At 32.4% G+C, this 22900-nt stretch overlaps 1 long non-coding RNA gene across 1 annotated transcript in view; it reads right to left on the bottom strand.

Annotated features, from left to right (window-relative positions):
- Nucleotides 1–22900, bottom strand: part of LOC137253828 (uncharacterized) — a 514350-nt gene that overhangs the window by 353173 nt on the left and 138277 nt on the right. Inside the window, exon 2 of the long non-coding RNA XR_010953896.1 lies at nucleotides 12412–12510. This is a non-coding gene — a long non-coding RNA (uncharacterized lncRNA). The remainder of the gene's footprint in view (nucleotides 1–12411; nucleotides 12511–22900) is intronic.

The following is a 22900-nucleotide window of genomic DNA, read 5'->3' as shown; positions in this document are numbered from 1 at the left end:
GTATTTAGTTTTGAAGATACAAAGAACTTTACTTTTTTTGTTTACCAGTGATCTTTGATTTTCCGAAGGAGACTTGTAAGTACCGTCGGGCTCTGTTGTCCTTGCATTTTCTGATTTTTATACACAGCATGGCTGGAGTCCGCGGAAGATTTTTGTCAGAAAATGAAATTGCTTCCATTTTGGAAGAAATTCCAATCGATAATGAGCAAGATACGGATATCGAGAGTGATGATGAAGACGAAGAGATGACTTTACCGAACGAGGAAGATCAGTTTTTGATTGAAGTCCTAAATCAAATTCAGGAAGAAGAAAATGAAGAGACAAATATATTGCCAGAAAACGAAAGAAGCACAGTTTTCGAAGAACCATTGCGAAAATGGAAAAAAATTGATAAAATCACCGTGGTTTCATAATTTGATTCTGCAGAGGGACCAGTAACTGGATTTTTTGACGATATGGAAACGCTAACACATTTTTTCCTATCTTATATGGAGCCTATTGTGGAAGGAATCATATTTCATTCGAATTTATATGCGGTACAAAAAAACAAAACCTTGAATTTACAAAAACGTGAATTTTGGGCATTTATAGGCATAAACAAGTTATCGTCATTATTGGAGTACTAGCAAAGATTTGGCTGTGCCCATAGTATCAAAAACCATGTCCCGAAACAGATTCGATTCAATCTTACGTTTTTTGCACGTAAATGATAATTCAAAAATTCCAGAAAACAACAAGGATCGACTGTTCAAAATTCGCCCTATGATTGAAGGTCTCAGGTATACCATGGAACGAAGGAGCTATCAGTTGACGAATCTATGATTCTTTTCAAAGGTAGAAGTGCTATAAAACAATATTGCCCTATGAAACCAATTAAGCGTGGTTACAAATTATGGTGCTTGGCGGATCAACGCGGATATATCAAAAAGTTCTCTATATACCAAGGAAAGGACGAAGCTGTCGAAGAAAAGTACGCAGGATATGGCTTGGGAGAGAGGGTAGTTTTATCTCTCACAGAAGAGGAGTGGGGAAAAAATAAGTACGTGTACTTTGATAATTATTTTACATCTGTCAGGCTGCTAGAATTTCTACAAACGCAGAAAGTTTTTGCTTGCGGTACAGTACGAGGAAATCGAAAAGGACTTCCTTCAAACATGAAAGCGGACAAGAAAATGAAAAGAGGCGAGTTCGATTCACGAACAACTATGAACGGTGTAACTTTTTTAAATGGATTGATAACAAGCCCATACTGTTGGCATCCAACTTCCATGGCACTGAGAAAAGTAATGTCCAGAGGAGAGATCGTAAAGGTCAGGGAATGCAAGTTCAATTTCCAACTGCAATTAAAGATTTAATTCATTCATGGGTGGCGTAGATCATGCAGATCAGTTGCGTTGTGCATACGGTATAGGCAGGCGATCAAAAAAATGGTGGCATAGATTGTTTTGGGGGCTTTTGGAAATAGCTTTCGTTAATTCCTACATTGTATATTGCCGAAGTCATGATAAAATGACTCTTGTAGAGTATAGACGATCCGTTGCACAAGGCTTAATGACGCAAAAAGATGTTGCCAACAAACGCAAGTTGAGTCTTACACCAACACCCTCAAGCAAAAAACGTCGTGGAAAAGGCGAGTCAGTACCAAAAGATGTCCGATTAGGTAATTTGAGAGTACATTGGCCAATATTTGGAGAAAGTCGAGGAAGATGTGAAATGTGCAGTATAAAAAAAATTCAGTCAAAGCCGCATTCGAAATGTCAACACTGCGGAATATTTTTGTGCTGCAATGACAAAAAAAACCGTTTTTCCGAATACCATGGCATTAAAGCATAAAAATATGAGCTCTTCAAGCCCGACGGTACTTCTGAGTACCATATCCTTTTTTTATACTACAATGTCCTTGAAATATTTTGTTTATTTCTTTTGGTTAATATTACATGCCTTTGAATAAAAATATACTAAATGATATAACATAAAAGCCTTTTTTCTTGGTTTAGTCAACAAGGGGTTAATGGAAATTTTAAATTAGTTAAAAAAATAGGTTCATATTGACGCATATTGCAGAGAAATTAAATGAACGTGGCTTTGACAAAACATTTTGTTATACTTTTTCCTAAGAAAATTGCCTAGCAATTGTTTGTTTATATATGCATATGTATATTTGCACAGTTGAATTTTGTTATCAAGTTGAATATGTACAGAGATTAGAAAGCATTTGTAATAACATTTCCATATAAATTTTTTGTTATAAGAGCCTAATTAACCTATTTAATTCATAACTTTAATGGAAATTTTAAATTAGTTAAAAAAATAGGTTCATATTGACGCATATTGCGGAGAAATTAAATGAACGTGGATCTGACAAAACATTTTTGTATACTTTTTCCTAAGAAAATTTCCTAGCAATTGTTTGTTTATATATGCATATGTATATTTGCACAGTTGAATTGTGTTATCAAGTTGAATATGTACAATGATTAGCAAGCATTTGTAATAACATTTCCATATAAATTTTTTGTTATAAGAGCTTAATTAACCTATTTAATTCATAACTTTAATGGAAATTTTAAATTAGTTAAAAAAATAGGTTCATATTGACGCATATTGCGGAGAAATTAAAGGAACGTGGATCTGACAAAACATTTTGTTATACTTTTTCCTAAGAAAATTTCCTAGTAATTGTTTGTTTATATATGCTTATGTATATTTGCACAGTTGAATTGTGTTATCAAGTTGAATATGTACAATGATTAGTAAGCATTTGTAATAACATTTCCATATAAATTTTTTGTTATAAGAGCCTAATAACCTATTTAATTCATAACTTTAATGGAAATTTTAAATTAGTTAAAAAAATAGGTTCATATTGACGCATATTGCGGAGAAATTAAATGAACGTGGATCTGACAAAACATTTTTTTATACTTTTTCCTAAAAAAATTTCCTAGCAATTGTTTGTTTATATATGCTTATATATATTTGCACAGTTGAATTGTGTTATCAAGTTGAATATGTACAATGATTAGCAAGCATTTGTAATAACATTTCCATATAAATATTTTGTTATAAGAGCCTAATAACCTATTTAATTCATAACTTTAATGGAAATTTTAAATTAGTTAAAAAAATAGGTTCATATTGACGCATATTGCGGAGAAATTAAATGAACGTGGACCTGACAAAACATTTTTTTATACTTTTTCCTAAAAAAATTTCCTAGCAATTGTTTGTTTATATATGCTTATGTATATTTGCACAGCCGAATTGTGTTATCAAGTTGAATATGTACAATGATTAGCAAGCATTTGTAATAACATTTCCATATAAATTTTTTGTTATAAGAGCCTAATAACCTATTTAATTCATAACTTTAATGGAAATTTTAAATTAGTTAAAAAAATAGGTTCATATTGACGCATATTGCGGAGAAATTAAATGAACGTGGATCTGACAAAACATTTTAATATACTTTTTCTAAGAAAATTTCCTAGCAATTGTTTGTTTATATATGCATATGTATATTTGCACAGTTGAATTGTTTTATCAAGTTGAATATGTGCAATGATTAGCAAGCATTTGTAATAACATTTCCATATAAATTTTTTGTTATAAGAGCCTAATTAACCTATTTAATTCATAACTTTAATGGAAATTTTAAATTAGTTAAAATAATAGGTTCATATTGACGCATATTGCGGAGAAATTAAATGAACGTGGATCTGACGAAACATTTTTTTATACTTTTTCCTAAGAAAATTTCCTAGCAATTGTTTGTTTATATATGCATATGTATGTATATTTGCACAGTTGAATTGTGTTATCAAGTTGAATATGTACAATGATTAGCAAGCATTTGTAATAACATTTCCATATAAATTTTTTGTTATAAAGCCTAATGACCTATTTAATTCATAACTTTAATGGAAATTTTAAATTAGTTAAAAAAATAGGTTCATATTGACGCATATTGCGGAGAAATTAAATGAACGTGGATCTGACAAAACATTTTTTTATACTTTTTCCTAAAAAAATTTCCTAGCAATTGTTTGTTTATATATGCTTATGTATATTTGCACAGTTGAATTGTGTTATCAAGTTGAATATGTACAATGATTAGCAAGCATTTGTAATAACATTTCCATATAAATATTTTGTTATAAGAGCCTAATAACCTATTTAATTCATAACTTTAATGGAAATTTTAAATTAGTTAAAAAAATAAGTTCATATTGACGCATATTGCGGAGAAATTAAATGAACGTGGATCTGACAAAACATTTTTTTATACTTTTTCCTAAAAAAATTTCCTAGCAATTGTTTGTTTATATATGCTTATGTATATTTGCACAGTTGAATTGTGTTATCAAGTTGAATATGTACAATGATTAGCAAGCATTTGTAATAACATTTCCATATAAATATTTTGTTATTAGAGCCTAATAACCTATTTAATTCATAACTTTAATGGAAATTTTAAATTAGTTAAAAAAATAGGTTCATATTGACGCATATTGCGGAGATATTAAATGAACGTGGATCTGACAAAACATTTTTTTATACTTTTTCCTAAAAAAATTTCCTAGTAATTGTTTGTTTATATATGCTTATGTATATTTGCACAGTTGAATTGTGTTATCAAGTTGAATATGTACAATGATTAGCAAGCAATTGTAATAACATTTCCATATAAATATTTGTTATAAGAGCCTAATAACCTATTTAATTCATAACTTTAATGGAAATTTTAAATTAGTTAAAAAAATAGGTTCATATTGACGCATATTGCAGAGAAATTAAATGAACGTGGATCTGACAAAACATTTTGTTATACTTTTTCCTAAGAAAATTTCCTATCAATTGTTTGTTTATATAAGTTAAGGAGCCGAAGGACTAGGGCTCCAAAAAGTTAAAGTTGGGGGCCGCCCCGCGGCCCCATTGCAACCTGAAAAGATCCAAATAAAAATAGATTTTTCCGCTTAACGATATTTACCATTTATTCTTCCTCAATGTCAAGAACAGACTAACTCTATCATTCACTTAACCTAAGCTCTAAGCTTCTACATTAATCTAAGTGATTTCATAATTGCTGACACTGCACTTCCCACGGTTGGCCAAAATAATATTTTTCGCTTGTGTGGCGAATCACACGGCTTGCATTTTGTCCGCATATCATATCGCTTACGCTGCAGTTCCCATGGATTGCATTTTGTCTGCTTACACAATATGATATCGGATCGTTGGCTTTGCTTGTGTTTGTTGAAGTGTGGTGTCAGCACATTCTTACAAGTAAGTGTGTCTGCCCCCTTGTTAAGTACCCCCCCTTTAAACATCTGCGTCCCGCTCCTTTTTCAGAAGGATCCTTTGCATGGCTTGGCTGGTCCTGATCTGTGGTCTGATTTAGTCTAGGAAAGTTGATTGTAGTAGTGAGTTTTCTCCAGATAATGTAGCATACGGCTGCTAGAACGGCCAAGGCAAGTGCGTCAAAAATTAGCGAAAAGTGAAAATTGTTGCCAAGTTGTTTAAGCTGATTAATATTTTCCATGCTCAGGCCGTGAATGTAGTTAAGGTTCAATTTTAGTCCTTCGCTCGTGATGTTTACCAAGGGCGGTGGCAGGACCTGCGCTGTGCGTACTGATCTGCTGGTGAATGTTTGATTTCCCACCGTGACTGTTTCGTTGTTCAAAATAATGACGTACGTTCCATTTAGGGTTGTGGAGTAGTTCTTCCCTTGTAATAGGCCTTCAAAGTTTGTAACAAATATTGTTGAGTCTGTGATCATCTCGACGGTTTTGGTGTTGTCTGGTTCAAAGCGGCATTTGGCATCGCCACCTTTAACTAGCCTAGCTAGGCACCCGTTTTCCCGTAGTTTAGTCAGGGATTTGGGAGAGCAAATTGTTGTGTTGCTGATCGAAGGGCAATCATCGGTCACCCCAAACGTTTCAACTTCGTTTATTAGCATTTTTTTATAGCTGAGGTCAACGTGTTGTCCTTTTATAACAGCGGCCCGTGTTATTAGGAGTCGGTAGCCATCTGGTTTTACCTTTGGCATTGAGAGTACGTACAAAAGTGTGCTACCGTTTGAATACACGGAGGCCGACCCGTACTCTATGGCTTCAATGGTGTTCTGATATGGTAGGGAATCTTCCTCCATTATGAGCCTTCCAATCTTGTCTTGATCAAGAAGATTTGTGTTGATTACGCCAGATTTCGCCATTTGGCACGCTTGGACGACTTCTGACACCTGTTCCTTCAAGATAAGGACTTTGCTTAGGTCAAGTAGTTCGATATTCTCCTCGCTAATGTTTTTGCTTATAGCGTTAATGTGGAGCATCGCTTCGTTTGCTTTCTCGATTGCCTCGCGGGTACCGTTGAATAGTTTTTCGTTGACCCGGTACTGGTGATTGTTGTTTATTATCACGTCATTCATGCTTCGAAGAATATAGTCCCAATCCGCTGCATCTGGAGACCCAGCTATACACTTCCATGCTGAACCAATCAAGTCAATGGAACGTACCCTTCGTGATTTGCTTATTTGTAGTTCGTCGAGACGCAGCTTAGTTTGATTTAGGTGGAATTGTAGCACAGTCCGCACAGCCCTGCTTGTAATATCGTGCACTGTTGTCTCCATCAATTTGACCAAAGCCGTGTTGAAGTAGTTTAGGTCGACCACATGGACTAAACTGAAGTGTCCGTTCAGGATCCAACCACGCCCGTGCTCAATAGTTACTAGTGGGGAGCCATAATTGTAGATGTTGAGGCCGTACACGCCAGATATTAAAAATAAACTGTGTTCCATTATGGAGAGAAAAAAAACTCATTAGTGTTGGTAAGATTAGTATTGACCATTTTTTGTTTTTAGGCACTTTTATTATTTATCCCAGGGACGGTGAACTAATAATAAATGGTTAGATAATGTAAATCTTGTTTTCTTTTGTATTTTTTCCTTTTATTATTATTATTTAAAGAACATTCTATTGTATAATAAAAAAATCTTTCCACACTAAGGGAAGAGTTAAAAAAAAATTTTGTGTGCTTTTTTGAAGTTTATTATTTTATTTATGTGTTTTTTGTTGCGTTTAAATGTATTCCTATATCCTACCACCGTCCCCGGCTACCCATCGTGGTACTTGGAAGGTCCACAGGATCCGAGAGCATGGATATGAAAGGGAGGTAGTTTGTAATTCTTTTCTTTTGTTTGAAAGGTAGCGTTAAAGGCTACTACCCTTGGATCCTGCCGCCTTACAAAAACTCGTGGTAAAGAAGCTGAGGAAAGAGGATAATATTTCTAAGAATTACTGAAATGTTTCCTCTTTACCCCCTTCTTTAAAGTTTTTTTTTTTTTTTTTTTTTTTTTTGTTTTTTTTTTTTTTCTATTTGTCTAATTTGCCTTTTTTAGTAAGCGCATAATTAGTTTTTTGTTGTGGGCAGATTTCTTAAGAAAAAATTTTATTTTTTATTTTGCCTCTTTTATTAAGCGTGTAATTAATATTCTTGTGGGCAGATATTGCTTCATTAAAAAAAATTTTTTAAACGAAAAATCGTTTCCTCTGTTTTTTTGTATTTTTTTGTTGTTGTTTTTTTTTTGTTTTTTTTTGCAATATTTTATGTTGCCTCTTTAATCGCTTATGTGGTTTGTTATAGAAAAGATTTTTGATTTGAAATTGACGCCTTTTTCGCGTCGTCTGTGCAATATAATTTCAAATCTTTGGGTCCCTTATTGGGACATCTTTTTGTTGTTGACTTCCCGTGGTGACCTTTTTATCTTTTTTTTTTTTTTTTTTTTTATGTTGGCGTATGTTTTATCTGCGCTTTATGAATCCTTTTGCCAGTGTCTGTGAGCAATGTCACTGTATTGTCTTTACCAACCGTTTCTTTTTTGTAAAGTGCCTTTTGTTTTGATTTTATCTGTTTATCCCTGACGTAAATCTCATCTCCTGGCCTAAATTCCTTAGCTCTTTTCCTTTTTTTATTCAATCGGAGATTTCTTAACTCCTGGTTTCTCTTGATTTGTTCCCTAATCTCCTTGTGGACCCTACTTTTGAAGTTGGTTAGGCCTTGGTAGTTAATTCTTTCGGTTCTGTTGAAAAATATGTCGCTAGGCTTCCTCTTTGTTACAGAGTGTATTGTTGTGTTGTAACGATCGACAGCAATATACACCAATTCCTTTGGTCTAGCGTTATTAATTTCTTTCCGGAGGCACCGATAAATCTCAATAATGGTAGAGTGGAATTTTTCGATCTGGCCGTTTACTTCACTTCTTTGAATTGGAGTCTGATATAGTTCGATTCCCAAACCTCTTATGTAGTTACATACCAATGGAGTCATAAATCCCCTCTCATTGTCGGTGACTATCATTTTAGGAGTTGTGAAATAGTGTATTACTTTGGCTAGCTTAGCGCGGAGAGTGACGGATGCTTTATTTTTAATGTGGAAAAGCTTGGCAAATTTTGAAAATTTGTCTATGCAAGATAAAAATTTCTCCCCTTGAATTTCAAAAATGTCCACATGCACTATTTCGCATGGATATTTCGGCACTGGGGTCTCTTTTATCGGTGGTACTGCCGGATGCCTATCATACTTGTTAGCAAGGCAGGTTTCACAGTTAGAAGTGAAATTTTTTATCTTACTAGCCATTTTGGGAAAATAATACTTTTCCAAGATTTGTTCCCTATTTTCTTTTGAGTTTCTATGGGCCCTCCTATGTTCTGTCTCTATTATACCGCAAATCCTATCCTCGTTGGCCACATCCTCGACCACCCTCTGAGTTATCCTAATTTTGTATAAAAGGAAATTTTCTATATATACTTCTTGTAGGAGTTGTAAGTAACTTTCTGGAATCTTTATTCCATTTATGAGTGCCGGGTTTAGGCGTTCATTCAAGGCTTCGGTTAAGCTGGACTTTTCAATTACATCTAGTCTCACATAATGACGAGTGAATCCTGGATGTGGGTTTTCAACACAAGTCATTGCATTCCCCTCCGTAAAAATTATTTGGTTTCGGAAAACGTTTAAAGGGGCTTCAACGTGTGGAATAAGGTCCGAAGAATCCTGTTCAGCACTGTGAGCTGTCCCCTCGTCACTTCTAGCTTCTGTTGGTGCATCGTTGGGTTCCGATGGTGCTGTCAAATGGTTTGCCTGGCATGGAATTCTGGAGAGAGCATCCGCCACGACATTCGATTTACCAGGAGTGTAAATCAATTCGTGGTTATACTCTTCTATTCTAGCCTTCCACCTCTTCAACTTGGCGTTATAGTTTCGACTTCCTAACGCAAAAGTGAGAGGCTGGTGGTCAGTGAAAATTCTAACTTTTTTCGCCCCATAGAGGTAGGATCTCAAGTTGTCTAGAGCCCAAACTATAGCCAACATTTCCTTCTCGTTTGTGGCATAGTTTTCCTCTGTTCTGCTTAAAGATCTTGAGATGTAGGCGATGGGTCGATCTTTCCCTGTTTCTCCTTGGGATAGCACCCCACCAATGGCATAGTTTGAGGCGTCGGTGGTAAGGTTGAACGGTTTTTCGAAATCTGGAAATGCGAGAATATCTGAGGAAACGAGTAGTTTTTTTAGAGTATCGAAGGCCTGAAGGGCCTCGGAATTCATTTTGATACGCACTCTTCTAGATTGGTTTGCCTTGACCTGCGAATTCTCACCGCGTGTGAGATTGGTCAAGGGTTTAGCAACCTTAGCGTAATCTCGAATGAACTTTCGGTAATACGACGTCATTCCCAAAAAGCTTTTTAGTTCCTTAAGCGTTTCTGGGGGTGAGAGGTTCTCTATAGCTTGGACCTTTGAAGGATCTGCCTTCATCCCGTCGGATGTTATTACATATCCCAGAAATTCTACTTCCGTTCTCATACACTTAGTTTTTTCCAAATTCACTCTCAAATTAGCATCCGCAAGCCGTTTAAACACTATCTCTAAATTTACTAAATGTTCGTCGGTACTTTTTCCAAAGACAATAATGTCGTCGATATACACGTAGCATATCCTCCCTATATACTCTTTAAGAACGTCACCAATCATTCGCTGGAATATAGCCGGAGCGTTTTTTAACCCAAAAGGTAATCTCAGAAATTCGTACTTTCCATTCATTGTTGAAAACGCTGTTTTGGGTATATCTGTTTCTTTCATTGTGATTTGGTGAAAGCCTGAGGTCAGATCTATAGTTGTGAAATATTTTGCGTTCCCTAAACTGGCCAGCGTTGCATTAATATCTGGGATAGGATAGGCGTCTGGCACGGTGACTGCATTCAGACGTTTGAAGTCCACTACCATTCTATACTGCTTTTCACCAGAGGGTTTGGGTTTTTTCGGAACTACCCAAATAGGAGAATTGTACGGGCTTTTGGATGGTCGTATAATTCCTTCTTCAAGCAACTCAGTAATTTGTTTTTCTACCTCTTCCCTCATGTTTGCAGGATATGGGTAACTTTTCGTGTATATGGGCTCATTCGTGGTAGTCTTTATCTCAGCTCGAACTGTGGTTTTAATATTTGATTTGATGTTAAGTGGACCGAACAAATGAGAATACTTTTCTATCATGGCTTTTAGGCTTGGGAGAATTGCGTCGGGTATATCGTCAGTTTCGGAAAAATTTAGGCTTCCTACGACTTTGTTTTTGAGCGGAATTCTTATATTGGGATCTATTGTAAGGACATGTTTTTTCCTGTCTATGACGGCACCCAGTTCTTTGAGGGTGTCATCGCCTATTATCCCATCAAACGAGCTTAAACCAGGAAGTGCGTAAAAGGTCACCATAGCTTCGTTACCGGCATTTTGGAAAAATCTCCCGCTGATTTTTTTGTTTATTACTACAGGTCCCGCTACGGTGGTTACTGAGAAAGGTGGATTGACTGGGACTGTATTAGTTGCCAATTCAGGTTTTATAAAATTTTTATTTGCCCCTGTGTCTACTAAGAACTTTAGGGCTACTTTGTTTGGTGTCAAACAAGTGAGATAGGGTATACTGGATTGCGCGGTAGTGCTCATATGAAATAGGCTGGTGGCCCGTCCGCCATAAAATTTACCTGCTGGAAGTTGTCTTCTGTCGATTCAGCATACGTCGAAGGTCCGCTTTCTACATCTGTGCTGTTGGCTTCCATGTTGTAGAGCCTCTGCTGTTTGGGCATCTTTTCAATCGATGATGCAGGTCCCCTTTTGAAGGCGTTGTAATTCGTCGGTCGGTTCATGTAGTTCACCTGTCTGGTTTGAACACTGTCGTCGACATCCATTCTTTCCGCAGGTCTTGGGGCTGCGGGTCTAGCAGGAGGTGCGGTGTTCGTCCCTTGATTGCCTTGGAATCTGTTGTAGGATGACCGGCCATTCCCTTGAGTATTGTTCCGATTCGTCCAGTTGTATGTAGACCGTGATCGAGGAGGTAACGGTGGTCTCTGAGTAACTTGCGACAGGGTATTGGTGGGGACAACTACTCTATTTGGAGTGTTTGCATGGACTATTGTGTTCCTTAACGTTAGGTTCTGGATGTCAAGGCAGGCCGTGTACGCTTCTGGCAGTGTTTTTGGCTTCTGCACTATAAGCATACGTGACAATTCTGGACTGAGGCCCCGTATGAAAACATCGAGTGCCCTGTTACGGTACGTTTCCACAAGGACCGACACGGTTTCCTGGCTATAGTCATCGCACTTGATTTTGTTCACTATTAGAGACAACTGATGATTGACCGTTGCGTAGAAATCATCTAATTTTGAACCTCTCTGAGCTAGCTGATTCAGTTGGTGCTCTAAAGTCCTAATGTCCCTTTTGTCTGCGTAATGCAGTGATAATACCCTTTTTATTTCTACCCAATCGCTATCGAAAACATTATACGCTACCAGTGCTGCATCGGCAAAGCCACGGATTTTCTGCCTAATATGTTGCAGGATGGCACGATACAGGGGCCTTTCCTTGACGATATCGTAGTCCGACAGAATTCCTTCAACGCTGTGAACCCAAGAGATGTATTGAGAAGGGCTGCCTTCAAAAACTTGCAGCTCCTTCACGCAGTCGGGGAGTCTGCCAATATCCTTTAGGTCTTGCTCCGACAGTGGTGTTCGCACCGCTGCCAATACCCCCTGTGGCTGCGTTCTTACGCCACCCTGTTCTACTCTTCCCAATCGCTGATCGATTCTGGCAAGATTTTGTTCTAAACTCGCGTTATTGCATTCAATTTCCCCTAGCCTAGAGTTCAGAGCAACACCGTTGCTTTCTATACCCCCAAGGCGTGTCTCAAGCGGCCTAATCTGCTCGAGCAGAGCATTAATGCCCCCATTAAGTTCATTAACTTTCGTGGCTAAAGCGTCCATTTCAGATTAAAAAAAAATTTTAGTTTGAGATTAAAAAATATATTTTTAAATTTTAATTTGGCACACGGTGGCTCTTTAAAAATTGTTTTTTATTATTTTTTTTGTTACTTACTGGCGTTCGCGATCACCTGACGGGATAGTCCTTATAGCACAGACGATTTATTTGTTTTTTGTTTTAGTTTTAAGGTTGTCCTTACACTTTGACAGTTTCCTGCAAAGAAAAAGAGGACTTTAGTTACATTTGTGAAACTTTTACCGTGTTCTTATGGCAACGGCGACATGTACCAAGTTGGCGTTTCACAGTACATTAGTCTTTAAATAATTATGGTTTTGGTCAGGGGAGGCTGTGTCACTCCTTTTTAGTCGTCGACAATCAGATTGAAGGCAACCTACTAAGGCACAGTTGCTCCACAACGCCCTGGACATATTGCGAATCTTTAGCGTGTTCTTATGGGTACGCTGAAAGTATCGCAAGTAACGAGTGACCGTTTCCAGTGTGCGCTGATGTGTACCCTGGAAACTTCACAAAAGGATAAGCCGGCCCAAGTGTGTTCTTATGTGTACGCTCAGGTTAACTTTTAAAGCCGGCCCAAGTGTGTTCTTATGTGTACGCTCGGGTTAACTTTTTCAGAAGGAAATTTTTGCCGTATCCTGAAGGGAGCGGCAAGTTGCATATTGCAAAAAAAAATTTTGTGTACATGACACGGTCACAGGAGTCGTTAACCATTTTTCGGCCTTTGGTATGGTGAGGTCCGTCCTAGAAGTATAGGTATACGGACTCACCCAGCCAGTGTGATTATACGTGCACTTGGAATAGCAATAGTGGGGCCGTAGGATAATTCACTTATAAAATGTTTCAATTTTCGTGTTGAATTTTATTCGCGCGCCAGAGGATCTTAGGGGTCACAGGCTCGCTTCTTTTAATATTATTCCTGTATAGCCCTCTGAGGGCTTTTAGGATTGGACGTAGTAATTTACTGCGTGTAGCATCACTTTTCACTCAATTTTTTGTTATTCACTTGTTTTTTTTATTATTCGTTTTACCTCTCCTAGAGAGAGGAGCTTTTATACCCTGGAGGGTCCCGAAGGGAATCGCAGAGTTAAGCTATCGTTATAACCGGAGGGTCCCCTCGAAGGTGAATCTCGGTTTTGGTATTTTCGTTATTGGCTGTACAAGCCTTAAATTATCTAAGCTGAGGTCTTGCCTCTCTATATTTTTTTATTCCTTTATCGGTAAAATTTCTATTATTTTTTTTTTTTCTAGCACTCCACTATCACTATCACTTTGTCACTAATCACTATGGACCTCACATTTAAGGAGGTCCTTTTTGAAGGACCCACTTGCCAGTGGGTCCCTGCTCGGGCGCCAATTAAGGAGCCCAAGGACTAGGGCTCCAAAAAGTTAAAGTTGGGGGCCGCCCCGCGGCCCCATTGCAACCTGAAAAGATCCAAATAAAGATAGCTTTTTCCGCTTAACGATATTTACCATTTATTCTTCCTCAATGTCAAGAACAGACTAACTCTATCATTCACTGAACCTAAGCTCTAAGCTTCTACATTAATCTAAGTGATTTCATAATTGCTGACACTGCACTTCCCACGGTTGGCCAAAATAATATTTTTCGCTTGTGTGGCGAATCACACGGCTTGCATTTTGTCCGCATATCATATCGCTTACGCTGCAGTTCCCATGGATTGCATTTTGTCTGCTTACACAATATGATATCGGATCGTTGGCTTTGCTTGTGTTTGTTGAAGTGTGGTGTCAGCACATTCTTACAAGTAAGTGTGTCTGCCCCCTTGTTAAGTTATATGCATATGTATATTTGCACAGTTGAATTGTGTTATCAAGTAGAATATGTACAAAGATTAGCAAGCATTTGTAATAACATTTCCATATAAATTTTTTGTTATAAGAGCCTAATAACCTATTTAATTCATAACTTTAATGGAAATTTTAAATTAGTTAAAAAAATAGGTTCATATTGACGCATATTGCGGAAAAATTAAATGAACGTGGATCTGACAAAACATTTTGTTATACTTTTTCCTAAGAAAATTTCCTAGCAATTGTTTGTTTATATATGCATATGTATATTTGCACAGTTGAATTGTGTTATCAAGTTGAATATGTACAATGATTAGCAAGCATTTGTAATAACATTTCCATATAAATATTTTGTTATAAGAGCCTAATAACCTATTTAATTCATAACTTTAATGGAAATTTTAAATTAGTTAAAAAAATAGGTTCATATTGACGCATATTGCGGAGAAATTAAATGAACGTGGATCTGACAAAACATTTTGTTATACTTTTTCCTAAGAAAATTTCCTAGCAATTGTTTGTTTATATATGCATATGTATATTTGCACAGTTGAATTGTGTTATCAAGTTGAATATGTACAATGATTAGCAAGCATTTGTAATAACATTTCCATATAAATTTTTTGTTATAAGAGCCTAATTAACCTATTTAATTCATAACTTTAATGGAAATTTTAAATTAGTTAAAAAAATAGGTTCATATTGACGCATATTGCGGAGAAATTAAATGAACGTGGATCTGACAAAACATTTTGTTATACTTTTTCCTAAGAAAATTTCCTAGCAATTGTTTGTTTATATATGCATATGTATATTTGCACTGTTGAATTGTGTTATCAAGTTGAATATGTACAATGATTAGCAAGCATTTGTAATAACATTTCCATATAAATTTTTTGTTATAAGAGCCTAATTAACCTATTTAATTCATAACTTTAATGGAAATTTTAAATTAGTTAAAAAAATAGGTTCATATTGACGCATATTGCGGAGAAATTAAATGAACGTGGATCTGACAAAACATTTTGTTATACTTTTTCCTAAGAAAATTTCCTAGCAATTGTTTGTTTATATATGCATATGTATATTTGCACAGTTGAATTGTGTTATCAAGTTGAATATGTACAATGATTAGCAAGCATTTGTAATAACATTTCCATATAAATATTTTGTTATAAGAGCCTAATAACCTATTTAATTCATAACTTTAATGGAAATTTTAAATTAGTTAAAAAAATAGGTTCATATTGACGCATATTGCGGAGAGATTAAATGAACGTGGATCTGACAAAACATTTTGTTATACTTTTTCCTAAGAAAATTTCCTAGCAATTGTTTGTTTATATATGCATATGTATATTTGCACAGTTGAATTGTGTTATCAAGTTGAATATGTACAATGATTAGCAAGCATTTGTAATAACATTTCCATATAAATTTTTTGTTATAAGAGCCTAATTAACCTATTTAATTCATAACTTTAATGGAAATTTTAAATTAGTTAAAAAAATAGGTTCATATTGACTCATATTGCGGAGAAATTAAATGAACGTGGATCTGACAAAACATTTTGTTATACTTTTTCCTAAGAAAATTTCCTAGCAATTGTTTGTTTATATATGCATATGTATATTTGCACAGTTGAATTGTGTTATCAAGTTGAATATGTACAATGATTAGCAAGCATTTGTAATAACATTTCCATATAAATTTTTTGTTATAAGAGCCTAATTAACCTATTTAATTCATAACTTTAATGGAAATTTTAAATTAGTTAAAAAAATAGGTTCATATTGACGCATATTGCGGAGAAATTAAATGAACGTGGATCTGACAAAACATTTTGTTATACTTTTTCCTAAGAAAATTTCCTAGCAATTGTTTGTTTATATATGCATATGTATATTTGCACAGTTGAATTGTGTTATCAAGTTGAATATGTACAATGATTAGCAAGCATTTGTAATAACATTTCCATATAAATATTTTGTTATAAGAGCCTAATAACCTATTTAATTCATAACTTTAATGGAAATTTTAAATTAGTTAAAAAAATAGGTTCATATTGACGCATATTGCGGAGAAATTAAATGAACGTGGATCTGACAAAACATTTTGTTATACTTTTTCCTAAGAAAATTTCCTAGCAATTGTTTGTTTATATATGCATATGTATATTTGCACAGTTGAATTGTGTTATCAAGTTGAATATGTACAATGATTAGCAAGCATTTGTAATAACATTTCCATATAAATTTTTTGTTATAAGAGCCTAATTAACCTATTTAATTCATAACTTTAATGGAAATTTTAAATTAGTTAAAGAAATAGGTTCATATTGACGCATATTGCGGAGAAATTAAATGAACGTGGATCTGACAAAACATTTTGTTATACTTTTTCCTAAGAAAATTTCCTAGCAATTGTTTGTTTATATATGCTTATGTATATTTGCACAGTTGAATTGTGTTATCAAGTTGAATATGTACAATGATTAGCAAGCATTTGTAATAACATTTCCATATAAATTTTTTGTTATAAGAGCCTAATAACCTATTTAATTCATAACTTTAATGGAAATTTTAAATTAGTTAAAAAAATAGGTTCATATTGACGCATATTGCAGAGAAACTAAATGAACGTGGCTTTGACAAAACATTTTGTTATACTTTTTCCTAAGAAAATTTCCTAGCAATTGTTTGTTTATATATACATATGTATATTTGCACAGTTGAATTGTGTTATCAAGTTGAATATGTACAATGATTAGCAAGCATTTGTAATAACATTTCCATATAAATTTTTTGTTATAAGAGCCTAATTAACCTATTTAATTCATAACTTTAATGCAAATTTTAAAATAGTTAAAAAAATAGGTTCATATTGACGCATATTGCAGAGAAATTAAATGAACATGGCTTTGACAAAACATTTTTTTATACTTTTTCCTAAGAAAATTTCCTAGCAATTGTTTGTTTATATATGCATATGTATATTTGCACAGTTGAATTGTGTTATCAAGTTGAATATGTACAATGATTAGCAAGCATTTGTAATAACATTTCCACATAAATTTTTTGTTATAAGAGCCTAATTAACCTATTTAATTCATAACTTTAATGGAAATTTTAAATTAGTTAAAAAAATAGGTTCATATTGACGCATATTGCGGAGAAATTAAATGAACGTGGATCTGACAAAACATTTTTTTATACTTTTTCCTAGAAAATTTCCTAGCAATTGTTTGTTTATATATGCATATATATATTTGCACAGTTGAATTGTGTTATCAAGTTGAATATGTACAATGATTAGCAAGCATTTGTAATAACATTTCCATATAAATTTTTTGTTATAAGAGCCTAATAACCTATTTAATTCATAACTTTAATGGAAATTTTAAATTTGTTAAAAAAATAGGTTCATATTGACGCATATTGCAGAGAAATTAAATGAACATGGCTTTGAAAAAACATTTTTTTATACTTTTTCCTAAGAAAATTTCCTAGCAATTGTTTGTTTATATATGCATATGTATATTTGCACAGTTGAATTTTGTTATCAAGTTGAATATGTACAATGATTATCAAGCGTTTGTAATAACATTTCCATATAAATTTTTTGTTATAAGAGCCTAATAACCTATTTAATTCATAACTTTAATGGAAATTTTAAATTAGTTAAAAAAATAGGTTCATATTGACGCATATTGCAGAGAAATTAAATGAACATGGCTTTGACAAAACATTTTTTTATACTTTTTCCTAAGAAAATTTCCTAGCAATTGTTTGTTTATATATGCATATGTATATTTGCACAGTTGAATTTTGTTATCAAGTTGAATATGTACAATGATTATCAAGCGTTTGTAATAACATTTCCATATAAATTTTTTGTTATAAGAGCCTAATTAACCTATTTAATTCATAACTTTAATGGAAATTTTAAATTAGTTAAAAAAATAGGTTCATATTGACGCATATTGCGGAGAAATTAAATGAACGTGGATCTGACAAAACATTTTGTTATACTTTTTCCTAAGAAAATTTCCTAGCAATTGTTTGTTTATATATGCATATGTATATTTGCACAGTTGAATTGTGTTATCAAGTTGAATATGTACAATGATTAGCAAGCATTTGTAATAACATTTCCATATAAATTTTTTGTTATAAGAGCCTAATTAATCTATTTAATTCATAACTTTAATGGAAATTTTAAATTAGTTAAAAAAATAGGTTCATATTGACGCATATTGCGGAGAAATTAAATGAACGTGGATCTGACAAAACATTTTTTTATACTTTTTCCTAAGAAAATTTCCTAGCAATTGTTTGTTTATATATGCATATGTATATTTGCACAGTTGAATTTTGTTATCAAGTTGAATATGTACAATGATTATCAAGCGTTTGTAATAACATTTCCATATAAATTTTTTGTTATAAGAGCCTAATTAACCTATTTAATTCATAACTTTAATGGAAATTTTAAATTAGTTAAAAAAATAGGTTCATATTGACGCATATTGCAGAGAAATTAAATGAACATGGCTTTGACAAAACATTTTTTTATACTTTTTCCTAAGAAAATTTCCTAGCAATTGTTTGTTTATATATGCATATGTATATTTGCACAGTTGAATTTTGTTATCAAGTTGAATATGTACAATGATTATCAAGCGTTTGTAATAACATTTCCATATAAATTTTTTGTTATAAGAGCCTAATTAACCTATTTAATTCATAACTTTAATGGAAATTTTAAATTTGTTAAAAAAATAGGTTCATATTGACGCATATTGCAGAGAAATTAAATGAACATGGCTTTGACAAAACATTTTTTTATACTTTTTCCTAAGAAAATTTCCTAGCAAATGTTTGTTTATATATGCATATATATATTTGCTCAGTTGAATTGTGTTATCAAGTTGAATATGTACAATGATTAGCAAGCATTTGTAATAACATTTCCATATAAATTTTTTGTTATAAGAGCCTAATAACGTATTTAATTCATAACTTTAATGGAAATTTTAAATTAGTTAAAAAAATAGGTTCATATTGACGCATATTGCAGAGAAATTAAATGAACGTGGCTTTGACAAAACATTTTGTTATACTTTTTCCTAAGAAAATTTCCTAGCAATTGTTTGTTTATATATGCATATGTATATTTGCACAGTTGAATTGTGTTATCAAGTTGAATATGTACAATGATTAGCAAGCATTTGTAATAACATTTCCATATAAATTTTTTATTATAAGAGCCTAATAACCTATTTAATTCATAACTTTAATGGAAATTTTAAATTAGTTAAAAAAATTGGTTCATATTGACGCATATTGCGGAGAAATTAAATGAACGTGGATCTGACAAAACATTTTGTTATACTTTTTCCTAAGAAAATTTCCTAGCAATTGTTTGTTTATATATGCATATGTATATTTGCACAGTTGAAATGTGTTATCAAGTTGAATATGTACAATGATTAGCAAGCATTTGTAATAAGATTTCCATATAAATTTTTTGTTATAAGAGCCTAATTAACCTATTTAATTCATAACTTTAATGGAAATTTTAAATTAGTTAAAAAAATAGGTTCATATTGACGCATATTGCGGAGAAATTAAATGAACGTGGATCTGACAAAACATTTTGTTATACTTTTTCCTAAGAAAATTTCCTAGCAATTGTGTGTTTATATATGCATATGTATATTTGCACAGTTGAATTGTGTTATCAAGTTGAATATGTACAATGATTAGCAAGCATTTGTAATAAGATTTCCATATAAATTTTTTGTTATAAGAGCCTAATTAACCTATTTAATTCATAACTTTAATGGAAATTTTAAATTAGTTAAAAAAATAGGTTCATATTGACGCATATTGCGGAGAAATTAAATGAACGTGGATCTGACAAAACATTTTGTTATACTTTTTCCTAAGAAAATTTCCTAGAAATTGTTTGTTTATATATGCATATGTATATTTGCACAGTTGAAATGTGTTATCAAGTTGAATATGTACAATGATTAGGAAGCATTTGTAATAACATTTCCATATAAATTTTTTGTTATAAGAGCCTAATAACCTATTTAATTCATAACTTTAATGGAAATTTTAAATTAGTTAAAAAAATAGGTTCATATTGACGCATATTGCAGAGAAATTAAATGAACATGGCTTTGACAAAACATTTTTTTATACTTTTTCCTAAGAAAATTTCCTAGCAATTGTTTGTTTATATATGCATATGCATATTTGCACAGTTGAATTGTGTTATCAAGTTGAATATGTACAATGATTTGCAAGCATTTGTAATAACATTTCCATATAAATTTTTTGTTATAAGAGCCTAATAACCTACTTAATTCATAACTTTAATGGAAATTTTAAATTAGTTAAAAAAATAGGTTCATATTGACGCATATTGCGGAGAAATTAAATGAACGTGGATCTGACAAAACATTTTTTTATACTTTTTCCTAAGAAAATTTCCTAGCAATTGTTTGTTTATATATGCATATGTATATTTGCACAGTTGAATTGTGTTATCAAGTTGAATATGTACAATGATTAGCAAGCATTTGTAATAACATTTCCATATAAATTTTTTGTTATAAGAGCCTAATAACCTATTTAATTCATAACTTTAATGGAAATTTTAAATTAGTTAAAAAAATAGGTTCATATTGACGCATGTTGCGGAGAAATTAAATGAACGTGGATCTGACAAAACATTTTGTTATACTTTTTCCTAAGAAAATTTCCTAGCAATTGTTTGTATATATATGCATATGTATATTTGCACAGTTGAAATGTGTTATCAAGTTGAATATGTACAATGATTAGCAAGCATTTGTAATAACATTTCCATATAAATTTTTTGTTATAAGAGCCTAATAACCTATTTAATTCATAACTTTAATGGAAATTTTAAATTAGTTAAAAAAAAAGGTTCATATTGACGCATATTGCAGAGAAATTAAATGAACATGGCTTTGACAAAACATTTTTTTATACTTTTTCCTAAGAAAATTTCCTAGCAATTGTTTGTTTATATATGCATATGTATATTTGCACAGTTGAATTGTGTTATCAAGTTGAATATGTACAATGATCAGCAAGCATTTGTAATAACATTTCCATATAAATTTTTTGTTATAAGAGCCCAATAACCTATCTAATTCATAACTTTAATGGAAATTTTAAATTAGTTCAAAAAATAGGTTCATATTGACGCATATTGCGGAGAAATTAAATGAACGTGGATCTGACAAAACATTTTTTTATACTTTTTCCTAAGAAAATTTCCTAGCAATTGTTTGTTTATATATGCATATGTATATTTGCACAGTTGAATTGTGTTATCAAGTTGAATATGTACAATGATTATCAAGCGTATGTAATAACATTTCCATATAAATTTTTTGTTATAAGAGCCTAATTAGCCAATTTAATTCATAACCTTAATGGAAATTTTAAATTAGTTAAAAAAATAGGTTCATATTGACGCATATTGCAGAGAAATTAAATGAACATGGCTTTGACAAAACATTTTTTTATACTTTTTCCTAAGAAAATTTCCTAGCAATTGTTTGTTTATATATGCATATGTATATTTGCACAGTTGAATTGTGTTATCAAGTTGAATATGTACAATGATTAGCAAGCATTTGTAATAACATTTCCATATAAATTTTTTGTTATAAGAGCCTAATTAACCTATTTAATTCATAACCTTAATGGAAATTTTAAATTAGTTAAAAAATAGGTTCATATTGACGCATATTGCGGAGAAATTAAATGAACGTGGATCTGACAAAACATTTTTTTATACCTTTTCCTAAGAAAATTTCCTAGCAATTGTTTGTTTATATATGCAAATGTATATTTGCACAGTTGAATTGTGTTATCAAGTTGAATATGTACAATAATTATCAAGCGTTTGTAATAACATTTCCATATACATTTTTTGTTATAAGAGCCTAATAACATATTTAATTCATAACTTTAATGGAAATTTTAAATTAGTTAAAAAAATAGGTTCATATTGACGCATATTGCAGAGAAATTAAATGAACATGGCTTTGACAAAACATTTTTTTATACTTTTTCCTAAGAAAATTTCCTAGCAATTGTTTGTTTATATATGCATATGTATATTTGCACAGTTGAATTGTGTTATCAAGTTTAATATTTACAATGATTAGCAAGCATTTGTAATAACATTTCCATATAAATTTTTTGTTATAAGAGCCTAATAACCTATTTAGTTCATAACTTTAATGGAAATTTTAAATTAGTTAAAAAAATAGGTTCATATTGACGCATATTGCGGAGAACTTAAATGAACATGGCTTTGACAAAACATTTTTTTATACTTTTTCCTAAGAAAATTTCCTAGTAATTGTTTGTTTATATATGCATATGTATATTTGCACAGTTGAATTGTGTTATCAAGTTGAATATGTACAATAATTATCAAGCGTTTGTAATAACATTTCCATATAAATTTTTTGTTATAAGAGCCTAATTAACCTATTTAATTCATAACTTTAATGGAAATTTTAAATTAGTTAAAAAAATAGGTTCATATTGACTCATATTGCAGAGAAATTAAATGAACGTGGCTTTGACAAAACATTTTGTTATACTTTTTCCTAAGAAAATTTCCTAGCAATTGTTTGTTTATATATGCATATGTATATTTGCACAGTTGAATTGTGTTATCAAGTTGAATATGTACAATAATTATCAAGCGTTTG

Source organism: Eurosta solidaginis, chromosome 5 (genome assembly GCF_040869045.1).
Source record: "Eurosta solidaginis isolate ZX-2024a chromosome 5, ASM4086904v1, whole genome shotgun sequence".
Taxonomy (NCBI): domain Eukaryota; kingdom Metazoa; phylum Arthropoda; class Insecta; order Diptera; family Tephritidae; genus Eurosta; species Eurosta solidaginis.
This window is presented reverse-complemented; position numbering and strand designations above follow the sequence as displayed.